The sequence below is a fragment of the Chiloscyllium plagiosum genome, chromosome 17 (assembly GCF_004010195.1).
Source record: "Chiloscyllium plagiosum isolate BGI_BamShark_2017 chromosome 17, ASM401019v2, whole genome shotgun sequence".
Classification (NCBI taxonomy): Eukaryota; Metazoa; Chordata; class Chondrichthyes; order Orectolobiformes; family Hemiscylliidae; genus Chiloscyllium; species Chiloscyllium plagiosum.
In genome coordinates this window covers 16,062,633-16,074,632 of record NC_057726.1, presented here as the reverse complement: position 1 = coordinate 16,074,632, position 12,000 = coordinate 16,062,633, and the positions used below count along the sequence as shown (strand labels likewise).

At 44.5% G+C, this 12,000-nt stretch overlaps 1 protein-coding gene across 7 annotated transcripts in view; it reads right to left on the bottom strand.

Moving 5' to 3' along the window:
* gse1b (Gse1 coiled-coil protein b) overlaps nt 1–12,000 on the bottom strand; it is a 602,615-nt gene that overhangs the window by 121,105 nt on the left and 469,510 nt on the right. Inside the window, exon 1 of one of the 7 annotated variants that reach the window (XM_043706605.1) lies at nt 8,790–8,810. The exons of the other annotated variants lie outside the window; for them this stretch is intronic. The gene's annotated coding sequence lies outside the window, so the exon portion shown is untranslated. Of the gene's footprint in view, nt 1–8,789; nt 8,811–12,000 lie in introns of those variants that run through there. 7 annotated transcript variants of the gene reach the window in all.

Genomic DNA, 12,000 nt, shown 5'->3' with positions numbered 1-12,000 from the left:
CAGGTCTTTTGCACTACTGACTGCTGTGGGATCTTAATGTGGTTGGTTGCCAAGCTCCTCGACACAACAGTAATTCAACAAATGCTCCTTGTCTAAGATCCACTGGGTAGTTTGTGTGTGAATCAGACTCTCCTCTCTCACTGTGAGAGGAACAGGTACAGACGTTTAACAATCTCTACCTCTCTTCATTTGCAAATTGTTGCTTTTAATGACTGGAGATTCAGGACAGCCCGAGCCTCTCGGGGTGGTCTGCTCTCTACAGGGTGCCCTCACTCATAAAACTGTCCCCGGAACAATTGAATTCAAATGCACAAGTCACTGAAGTGGACTTTAACTATGATTGAGTTCAAACTGGCTTTTCATGCATCAAGCTCAGTCGGGAAGGGAAATGAGCCAAGGCTGGATCAGTAGTTGGTAAAAACAATGACTGCAGATGCTGGAAACCAGATTCTGGATCAGTGGTGCTGGAAGAGCACAGCAATTCAGGCAGCATCCGAGGACAGGCAAAATCGACGTTTCGGGCAAAAGCTTGCAAAGGGCTTTGAACCTTCTTCAAAAACTTTAGCTCGCTCGACCCAACCTTCGGCATAGCTCAACTTAAATATTTAAAGCAAGGAAAGGACAACACATGTTCATGTAGTCAGACCATAGAATCCCTACAGTGTGGAAGCAGGCCATTCGGCCCATCGAGTCCACAGCAACCGTCTGAACAGCATCACACCCAGACCTACCCCCTACCTTATCCCTCTAAGCCTGCATTTCCCATGGCTAATCCACCTAGCTGGCACATCCCTGGCCAGTTTGGGTATTGTAGCATGCTGAAAATGTGTTGCTGGAAAAGCGCAGCAGGTCAGGCAGCATCCAGGGAACAGGAGAATCGACGTTTCGGACATAAGCCCTTCTTCAGGAATAAAGAAGGGCTAATGAAGAATATTGTAGCATGGTCAATCCACCTAACCTGCACATCTTGGACTGTGGGAGGAAACTGGAGCACCTGGAGGAAACCCAGGGAGAATGTGCAAACTCCACACAGTCACCCAAGGCTGGAATCGAAATGATTTGATTAAATGAGGGAGAATGCGGAGACATGCATAAATGGGATATATCGGTAACAGGAAATGTCTGCAGGGCTGTGGGGAATGGGTGGACTAGTGGGATTAATTGCTTTGTTCTTTAGAAGACACCTTAATGGGCTGTATGATTTTCTTCCATGGTGGGTGATTGTTGTCTGTTACTGGTACTGAGTGTCCTCCCTGTGCTGAACACCAGCACTGAGTCCTACCCCAGAGAAGGCCTGAAATGCTCTTATTAAAATTGCTATTTCCCCAACATGGTTTCCATACTTTAATGCATCACCATTTTAATCCAGGCTCCCTAGACTCTGCTCGCCAACATACCTGACTATAGCAGAATGTCGAAATAGACCCCATTGCCTTCCTTCACCCCCTCCTTCCAACTCAAGAGACATGACTTAACACTTCTGCATCTTCAAACACGTTATTGACTTACTGGAAGGAAATTGTCACCCACTAATACTCATCTCCTTAGCCATGTTGGCTGTTGTACTGACCCATTGCAGCTGACAGAGCTTTTTGCAAGAGTGAATTATGAAACTTTCACTACACTACAAAGGCCTCTGCAGAAAGGTGCTGGATAATGTTTCACAGCTGGAACCAGCCTTAATTGTCAGCTCTTAGCCAGCAGTCTCTTGCAAGTCACAGTGCCCTGACTTAATGCGAGCAGCCACTTATGCGATCCAGTGTGATCTCCACCTTACACTGACATTTCTCTGATAACATTCAGTCACTAATTCAGAGTGTAGCCTCTAGAGAGTGAGGGCCCTGCATTAAGATGCAGCTGGCTGTTTGGAGTCACATTCCCAATCAGATCCAATCTGCCGGCTCGCAGTAATGCTCACCCAAAGAGACAGGCCAGAAGCAAAACTCTGCTATTGTGTGTCTCTGCTGTTGCAGGCACATTGATACCATAGGGAGACTGTTACTCTGATATCCACTGTGTCATTAACACTTGCACTCAATTGACATCGGAACTAAGGTGGCTTCATTATTGCACATGTCATGACTACAAAGCTACTTAAACATATCTGCATCCTATACAATTCAGTTAAAAGCTTTCAGCAAGGTCAGAGCCACAAAGATAGACCTTAGGTTCTTCTCATGACAGTGCATTTAAAGACAATAGAGCAGAGGCAGGAAGGCCTCAGGCCTCAACCTGTGGTCTAAATGCTGACGTGTGCGTGTGTGTATGTGCACGTGTGTGCGTGCACGCGTGTGTGTGTTTGTGCATGTGCCTTGCTATAATGTATGGATATCTGTCTGTAATCTGCAGGTGTGTGCATGCCTGTCTGTAATGCGTGTGTGGGTGTGCTTCTGTGACACATGTGCGTGCGCATCTGTCTATAATATGTGTACACGCGCATCTGTCTGTAATATGTATGTGTGCATGTATGTAATATATGTTTGTGTATCTGTCTGTAATGTGTTGTACCTGTCTGTGATATCTGCGTGTGTGTGCATACACACTCAACTGTGATTGCTGGAGTCTGCCTGTATGTGCATGTCAGTGAGAGAATGTGGAAATCAGCCAGATATCCGGCTCATCCAACATGCACTCAGAGAACAGCATCAAGTGGACAACCTGCTAATGCTTGGTGACAAAGTTAACACACACAGGGCACAGTCTCTTCCTCTGGAACATTGTCAGCTGGAGCCGGGGGAGGGGTGGTAGGCCAGGAAGAATGGCAGTACCACTCAATGCAGTAGCACACAGTAAGAAAGAAAGTGGATTAGCCCATCCATCCACACAAGCCTCATACACATGGTACCAAATCTAAACTCCCAAGAGACTTTCCTGTAAATTGATCAGAAAGTAAAGGCCATAAACCCTGATGGGACAGGAGACTCTGTCCGGCCCCTCAGAGACCCCAAAGTCATTTCATTTATTAACAGACACAGGAAAAACAAATCAAACAGCTCTAATTGATTTATTGTTAGGAAACAAAGATCCTGCATCAAGTTACTACGTGACATGCTAATTCTAACAGTTAATGGTAACAAGTAAATAGATTGGAAATGCTGGCATGCACATTCTGAAGACTTATCATGGCTTTGTGTGTCAAGTTCTTTAACAGGCATCTAAGGAAGCAAAATCCATTTGCAAGGAGGTGAAAGGTGTCAGTACCATACACATTCTATTTATCCAACGACAATACCAAAACACTCCCTGGCCAGGTTTATTATTTGTTATAGACAACATTTAAACCTCTCCATTCACTGCACTAATAATGTGTTTTCTAACCTTCAGCAGAAGGGGTGACAGTCCCATTTCCCACACTATCTATCCTTACACTCTCAGAAATTGGCCAGTCACGATGAAATTATGGGCAGCCTCCTCTGTGTTGGAGAGTCTCTTCCACTGGGAACCGAACTGAGACACTCCAAACAGATTTCACTCAGAATTCTTATCAGAACTGAGCCGCTGCATCATTATTTCATTTTGCTACTGAACACACACAGTCCATTTCCTCTCTGTTTCATTAGAAAGCTTTAAACAAGTAATGTTGAAGCCTTGGGTCCATCGGTGCAGGCAAGAGCACTTCCCTCAATGTTTTATGATGTATCGATGTGAGAATATTTTGCAGCATTAGTAAAATGCAGTAGTCACATATCACAAACTTCATTAAAATCAGCCTCACTGCTTCACTCACTTTGCAATGTAACTTGATAATTCAAAAGGTGCTGACTCTGAGCTGGGGTACAGTTACTGAGTGACCATTGCCTCATCCAAATGTTATATTGTCCATGGAGAAGTTTCTCCTTGCACATTTTCAGCTATATACAAGTAATAACAAGCATAATGATAATGGCACCAGACTAGCAATCCAGAACCTCAGGCTAAAATTTAAGGTTTATGGGATCAAATCCCACCGTGGCAGATGGCGAAATTTGAATTCATCAAGAAAAGAAAATCTGGAATTAAAAAGCTTGCTTAATGGTCACTATAGTTTCTGTGCAAGCAATCTGGGGAGCAGGGTGCAAGGTAATTCATGCACAGGTTTCACATCACATAGCCCTCAAAAACTCTGCACCCAATGTATTATCCCCTTGACTGCACCTAGGATACCTATTGTCAAGCAAAAACATTAGGAGGGGTATGATTCAGTACAAATGGAGGGGGGTGAAATATTAAACTTAAGAACTTACACTCATTGTACATCAATCATAGAATCCCTACAGTGCAGATAGAGGCCATTCAGCCTGTTCAACCTACACCAGCCTTCTGAAGAGTATCCCACCAAGACTCCTCCTATTCCTGTAACCCTGTATTTCCCATGGCTAAACCACTCAGTCCACACATCCCTGGATGTTACAGGCAATTTCCCATGACTAATCCACCTAATCTGCACATCTTTGGACTGTTGGAGGAAACCGGAGCACCCGGAGGAAACCCACGCAAGACTGAGGAGAATGTGCAAACTCCACACATACAGTTGCCCGAGGCTGGAATCGAACCCGGATCATTGGCTCTGTGACGCAGCAGTGCTAACCTCTTCTGCCTCTAAGGCACGTGTTTCTCCAACATTCAGGGCACCATTTAATGTCACCGTCAAAATGCAGTACAAAGACCGATGGGTCGATAACTGACATCGACATAAATATAGGCAGAAGTGATTTTGTGGCACAGTGGCAGTGTCCCTATATCTGAGCCAGAAGGCCTGGGTTCAAGTTCCAAAAGTGCCAGAGGTGCATAGGAACATCTCTGTGATTAGAAAACATCTGCAGGTAATCACACAGCTCTGGTTTGAGGCAAACAAACAATGACATTATCCTGGATGTTCCTTGATGGGAGCTCATTCCTTTATTAGCTCGCCTTCCTCCTTCCACAGTGAATGGAGAACTCCCTGCCCGTCAGGAAATGGCTTGGCCCACGGTAGCCTGCTGTTTTCTTCTCAAACCCTGCCTCTTCTCCCACTGCCTATCCATCCCACCTCCCCCAGCAAACATCCACCAAGGGCAGAGGTGAAGCCACCACTCATTACAATCCATTTACTGTTTTCAGAGGTCAAAGGTCCCTGCTGTCAGAGGTCAGCCAGCAAAGCCATCAAGCAAAGTGAAATGTTTCTGATTGCATGATGAAGCCTGACCTGAAAACCAGGCTCCTCTTGCTGGGTAGGACCTCAAAGGAGGACTTGCTTTGAGGCTGCCCATACTGCCCGAGCCCACTTAGGCAAAGCGAGCTCCATTGAAAAGCAGAACGACAAATTTGAGAACAAATATGTGCTCTGGAACAAACACGACTCACAGCCAGCCCTTCCAACCACTTCTCCCCCGCATCCCCACCCCCACCCCAAATAAAACCAAGAAGCTGTTTTTTCAGCCAAAATTCAGTAGACTCAGTTTGGTAAAACAACAAAAAGACAGGCATTCATATAGTCAAAAAAATTGTCAAATAAACGTGAAAGGAAGTTTCCATTAAAATAAACAGTCATCATCAATAGTTCATTGAAAACTGGGCAGTAGGGGTAAGGCCAGGTCAAATGCGTTGTTTATGCCTTTTCAAAACACCATCTGCAATCAGAATTGAGTCAGAATTGAGTAAAGTACCACAAGGATAAACAGGCCCAAGGCCTGGGGTAGCAGTGGCAATTTCTTTTGAATGTTAATGCATAGGTGGACATTCACTGATACATACATGCACACGCTCTCTTGTTCTGACAACGGGACAAGTTTCTTAAAATGGCCACTGAAAGGCAGCCCCAAACTAAGTGCCTCACTTGACATCTATACTGCTGGGAATGAAGATTGATGCCTTGCTCAGAGCTCACATTATAACCTGCCCATACTGTACACATATAACTGTGGCTCCATTGTTACCAAAACCACTGCCTTTTGTTTCTAACACACGGTGACAAGCTTGACAAAGGTGCTAGACGACTGTGAGCTCAGGGATTGACAAGTGCTGAACAGCTAACAAGCCAGCTTTTCTTAAACAACAAAGGTGGCTCCAATCGACCCACAGACAAAATATCTACAATGAGTACTGGCTGGGTCACTGCTATCCAGAGCTATCAATACCAAAGTACATCTGTTACATGCCCTGGAGTCAGCTGTGTAGACCTATCCAAGTTAACTCAGTATCAAAGTCAGTATATTGTCCTCACTTAAGGCAAAGGAGCAGATGTAGGCCATTCAGTCCATTGAATGGCAGAGCAGACTCAATAAGATCATGGCTGATCTGATAACCCTTGTCTGGGGTGTGACCCTATTTACCCTCCCCTTCCTCAAATTAAGGTGCAGTTCCCAGTTGCCAGGAATGTGCTCGGTTGGCTCCATTTGTCCAAGATATTTTGTCAACGAAAAGCATTTTCAGAGTTTGCCTGGGTTGGACAGAACAGACAGTTTACAAGATGTGACCACAGTTTCTACCTGAAGGTGATGACCTGCCCTGGAGTAATACTCCATCTGTGACAGCATGAGTGACAGGTGCCTCAATGTAGTGGTCGCTCTGCACGTGACGGAATGATCAACGAAACAGGCTATCAGAGCTCAGACCAGTCCTGACGTCTACACATATGGTTTCGCTACAGATGGACTGCAATCAGGAATGAACAGTGAGGAACCATCAAAGCTCAGTCCAGAATAAGTCAGAGGGACGAAAGGAGTAGACAGAATGCAAAGGCAAAATGACTGAGAAGGAAGACATATTTTAGAGAGACAGCTGAAATTTACTTCCTTAGCCACTGCAAACATCCTTAATAAAAGCAACCCATTAATAACACCCCGACGTGGTCGTCTCACTCTCGTGATAGAAATTATTGCACTAACTTGTGTCCTTTATTTAAATGTCTGTCTGCTCAAGAATCCATGTTCACTTATCCATGTAAAAGAATGATTTATCCCAGCTTTTGAAAAAGAGCAATGTACTGAAGTTAACGGATAAGTTGTAATAAATCAATTAGGGACAGGATTTAGAGGTGATGTTGCACATTGATTATTTGGAAGCCTTGCACAGAATGACAATGAGCAGCCTCCTCACACTCTGCACAATCTATCTCACTTCACTGCTGCACTCTGCTACTTAACCCAAACTGCCCTGCATTCCCTGCCAAGTAAGAGCCCTTGTGTTACTCTCCCCAGTTAATGGGCAGCTGCTCTCCTTTACAACCATTTAACTGCTGTTTTGCATCTATTTCAAATTCTAATTGCTCCACACGGTCTGCCTGAGTAGGATGAATGAAAGGATGAGGCACAGTAAAAACATTCAAGCTTTACTGCTTTACAGGAGATGGGGGTGTCTCAGCTATCAAGAAAGGAGCTTGCATTAACTGCAGTTAACAGCAATCCTTCAGTTGGCTGGACGGCTGGTTAGTGCATAAAAGGAAATGTGCTCACTTTTAGTCAAAATGTCCTTACTCCTGGAGTAATTCCACAAGCCTGATCTAAATGTGAAGCTCCAGCCCACAGATGAAGCTGTACCATCCTCTGTATGTGGTTTGGTAACTCAGTTGGCTGACAGCTGGCTTGTAATGCAGAGTAATGCCAACAACCCTGGGGTGCGGGAGTCCAGAACTAGAGGGCACATGTTTAGGGTGAGAGGGGAAAGACTTATAAGGTTCCTAAGGGCAACTATTTCATGCAGAGGATGGTATGTGTATGGAATGAGCTACCAGAGGAATTGGGGAAGCTGGTACAAATATAGCACTTAAAAGGCATCGGGATAGGTACATGAATAGGAATGGGATTAGAGGGATATGGGCCAAATGCTGGCAAATGGGACTAGATTAGGTTAGGATATCTGGTCAGCATGGACAAACTGGACTGAAGGGTCTGTTTCCATGCTATACATATCTATGACTCTAACATGGCTTCAATTCCCACATTACCCGAAGGCCCAGCCTCAGGCATGGTGACTCTCAGGTTAAATGTACCATCAGTTGACTCTCTAGAGTGGCCCCCAGGGACTATCACACAACACTCACCATCAGCCGTCACTTCCCTATGAACTGGTCAGCTGCTGCAGACATCCTTAATAAAAGCAACCCATTAATAACTCCATGACATGGTCATTTCACTCTCACTCGTGATAGAAGTTATGGCACTAATTTGCTGTCCTCTATTTAAATTTTCTGTGTGCTCAAGAATGCATGTTCACTTATCCATGTAAAAGAACTTTTTAGCCCAAGTGTTGAAAAAGAGCAATGTACTGAACTTAACAGGTAAGTTACAATAAATCAATTCACGCCCACCACACCCTTGCCTCCTTCGTTCTCGGAGCCACCCAGATGTTTCCACAGCCTTAACAATTCACTCACTACCTATCTCCAAGTGGCTGCTCCAAGCCCAGATGTGACAGTGTGGGCTATTCGAATATGGAGCCATTACCACGTGCTCATTTTTCAATAGGAATGTCTAAAAAGTCAGAACCTCAGGGAGTGTAACCCTCCCTCAGTCAGCAGCACCGAGTCATTGAAATTAGTTTATACCTTTACCCACCCAAAGGCCAACCATGTTTCACTATCCCAATACTGAACCTGTAGCTGGAAGATTAAGTTTCAAATGTATTTTGACCAACACAATGTCTTGGAACTAAAGCTTACACAAGGTATGACTGACAGCAGAAAACAATCACCACTGCCAGGGCATTTATAAACAGAGACCCTCATGAGTGGTCACTGGATTATCCCTCGAAGCAGCTGTACTATCATTGGTGTAACTGAGCAAAACAATTTACGTCTTCTCTGAAGAAATTCTAAAGAAGGGTCATAGAACCTGAAATGTTAGCGCTGCTTTCTCTCCATAGATGCTGCCAGACCAACTGAGTTTCTCCAACAAATACTGTTTTGGTTTCCGATTTCCAACATCTGTAGTTCTTTGTTTTATTTACTGAAATTTGTCTGCTCCACCACCGGCCATCCAGTAACAGAATCAGAAAACTGAAGTCCTAGTCCAGCTCAACGATATTCCACATTGCCATTCCTCCATGCTTAAGCCTATAGTTGATGACATGACTAGAGTTTATCGAGTCATACAGCACAGAAACAGACCCTTCGGTCCAACATGCCCATGTTGACAAAGTTTCCCAAACTAAGTTAGTTTCATTTGCTCGAATTTGGCCCATAGTCTTGAACCTGTCCAAATGTCTTTTAAATATAGTAACTGCAACTGCATCTGCTACTTCCACTGGCAGTTCATTCCACATATGAGCTACCCTCTGTGTGAAAAGGTTGCCCTTCAGGTCCTTTTAAATCTTTCTCCCCTCATCTTGACATTATGCCCTCTGGTTTTCAACTTCCCTATCCTGGGGAAAAGATCTTTGCTATTCACCTTAACGATGCCCCTCATGATTTTAGAAACCTTTATAAGGTCACCCCTCAACCTCCGACTCCCTAGTGTAAAAAGTCCCAGCCTATCCAGCCTCTCCTTGTAACTCAAACTGTCCAGTCTCAGCAACATTTTTGTAAATCTTTTCTGCAGCTTCTCCAATTTAATAATGTCCTTTCTATAGTGGGGCCACCAGAACCATGTGCATTCGACTCAAATGCACTGAGGCTACGGGCAGAATCGATGAGATTGCACTTCAGAACAGCAACCCACCTGACTCCTGTTCCACACACAAAGAGCTGAGTTAACATTCTCATCAACAACATACACAAAACCAAACAGCACATTCCAATTCAGGAGACAGTGGTCAGGATACAATGGGGGGGGGGGGGGGGATTGCAGGACTCTGGAATGGGAGCACAAAAGGTGTAAGTGACATCTTCCTGGCACTGAATGCCCCCTGGTGCAGGGCATTCCCAGAATGCCCTCAGCGCAGGAAGTATTACTTGTCTGTTGTGATGGCACACTGACAATCTAAGTGCGCTTCACATTGACTAAATGTCAGAGGTAGTTCATTTTGCTCAGCGCTTTTTCCTGCAGGATTACACAGAGCTAAGATAATGGGCGCTGCTGAATTGACATGTGGGAGCTGCATAATGCACAGTGCTTTGTAAACACCACAGGATATTGCCTTGTGTCATCCACGCAGAAGCCCCCCTTCCTCGCTGCTTGAAGCTCTCAGTTATCCAATTAGCTCCAGGCCCTGAGAGTCTCAGATAATCAGAAGTCTATTGTAATTAAACAGGATTACATCAAGGAATATTAGAAGTGCCAACATTAGTTAACTGTAGAATATGCATTAAACATTCATTGCCACTGCTGTTTGTCCAAACACTCTAAAGACTAAATGCTTCAGATGCAGAAGATTACTGAGACAGATCATTAACAATGGACAATTTACAATTAGTGAGTAAGAAAGACATTGATAAGATCTCAATTGGTCAACAATTCTACTGCTCTCTGCGCAGCACAAACATTAATTCTTCATACAGTAATTGTCAATCACTACTTCTGCTAATTAAAAATGGCCAGGCACCATTGGAAAGCTTCCTTTTGTCCGAAGTTTAGATGCTATTTTTGCCACATTGTGCTCCCAGATACCAATACCAAAGGCCTCACATCTTTACAAATATATTGGCAGGAAGCTCAGGCTGGGCAAAGCAACTAGATAAGAACCAGCAATATGCCAAAGACGTGGAGTGGCTATGGTTTGGGTGCTTCAGTTGAACAAGAGCAAATGAGGACTCTTGCATTCACATGCTAGAGTATCACTGAGTGAGCAGCAAAAACCACAACGCATGATGACCTGTCTGTGCTGCGGCCCAGATATCAACTACAATGAATAATCCAGAAGGAGCGACTTCTTTTAATAGCAGTTCACGGGGTGCTTGTATTACGAAAGGTGGATGATTAGCTCGGCTGGCAGGACTGCTGGTTTGCAATGGAGAGTGATGTCAGAAGTGTGTGGAGTTTGCACGTTCTCCCCGTGTCTGCGTGGGTTTCCTCCGGGTGCTCCGGTTTCCTCCCACAGTCCAAAGATGTGCAGGTCAGGTGAATTGGCCATGCTAAATTGCCCGTAGTGTTAGGTAAGGGGTAAATGTGGGGGTATGGGTGGGTTGCGCTTCGGCGGGGCGGTGTGGACTTGTTGGGCCGAAGGGCCTGTTTCCACACTGTAAGTAATCTAATCTAATCTAGAAGTGCAGGTTCCATTTTGTATTATACAGCAGAGGTAACAGGAAGGTCCTGCATTCTCAATCTCTCCCTTTGCCTAAGGCGTGGTGACCCTCAGGTTAAACCACCACCAGTTGTTTCCCCCTTCAGAGGGTCAGTGCAGATTCAATGGGCCAAATGGCCCCTATCTACAATGCAGAGATTCCATGACTCTAAGTGCTTGCAACCAAGTCCATCATATGGAGAGAGCCATCAAGAGCTGGATTGGCTTTCCCTACAAACAATGAAGGACCAAATGACCCTCTTTACAAACTCAGCACTGGCTTGGAACTTTTCTATTGTGTGTGGTTCTGAGCCATACTAAGGAGCAAACTCCACAACGTGGTTACCTGGAAATTTGAATAAAATCAGAAATATCAAAACTCCATTGAACTGCACGGAACTCAACAAGTCTATGTCAAACAGAAAGACATGTGACGTGACTTCACAGGTATATAATAGATCAAAGTTTGACGCTAACTACGTAAGCAGAAAGCTGAAGTTTAAGGAGCATCCTGAAAGTGGTGAGAGATGTTTTGGGAGAGAATCCCAGAGTTTGGGGCCCAAACAGCTGAAGGCACAGTTACCAAAGGTAGAAGAAAAACAGAGGTGCATGAGAAGTACAAAAATCTTTAACATTAGGCATCAGCTTACTAGACCGTATAGTCAACTTGAAATCACATCTTCAAAATTTATTTATATACTCTCAACAGAAATACAAGTGACTTATCCAGTAGTGTGACTCATTGGCCCTTTGACCTGTCGCCCACATCTGACTCTACCTATCCGAAAGTATTTCCCAGTGATTGGAAGTTATGCAAAATCAATTAAAGGTGTCGGCTACATTTGTGTTCAATGGACAGCATCCAGTGATAAGTTAGTGCATTAC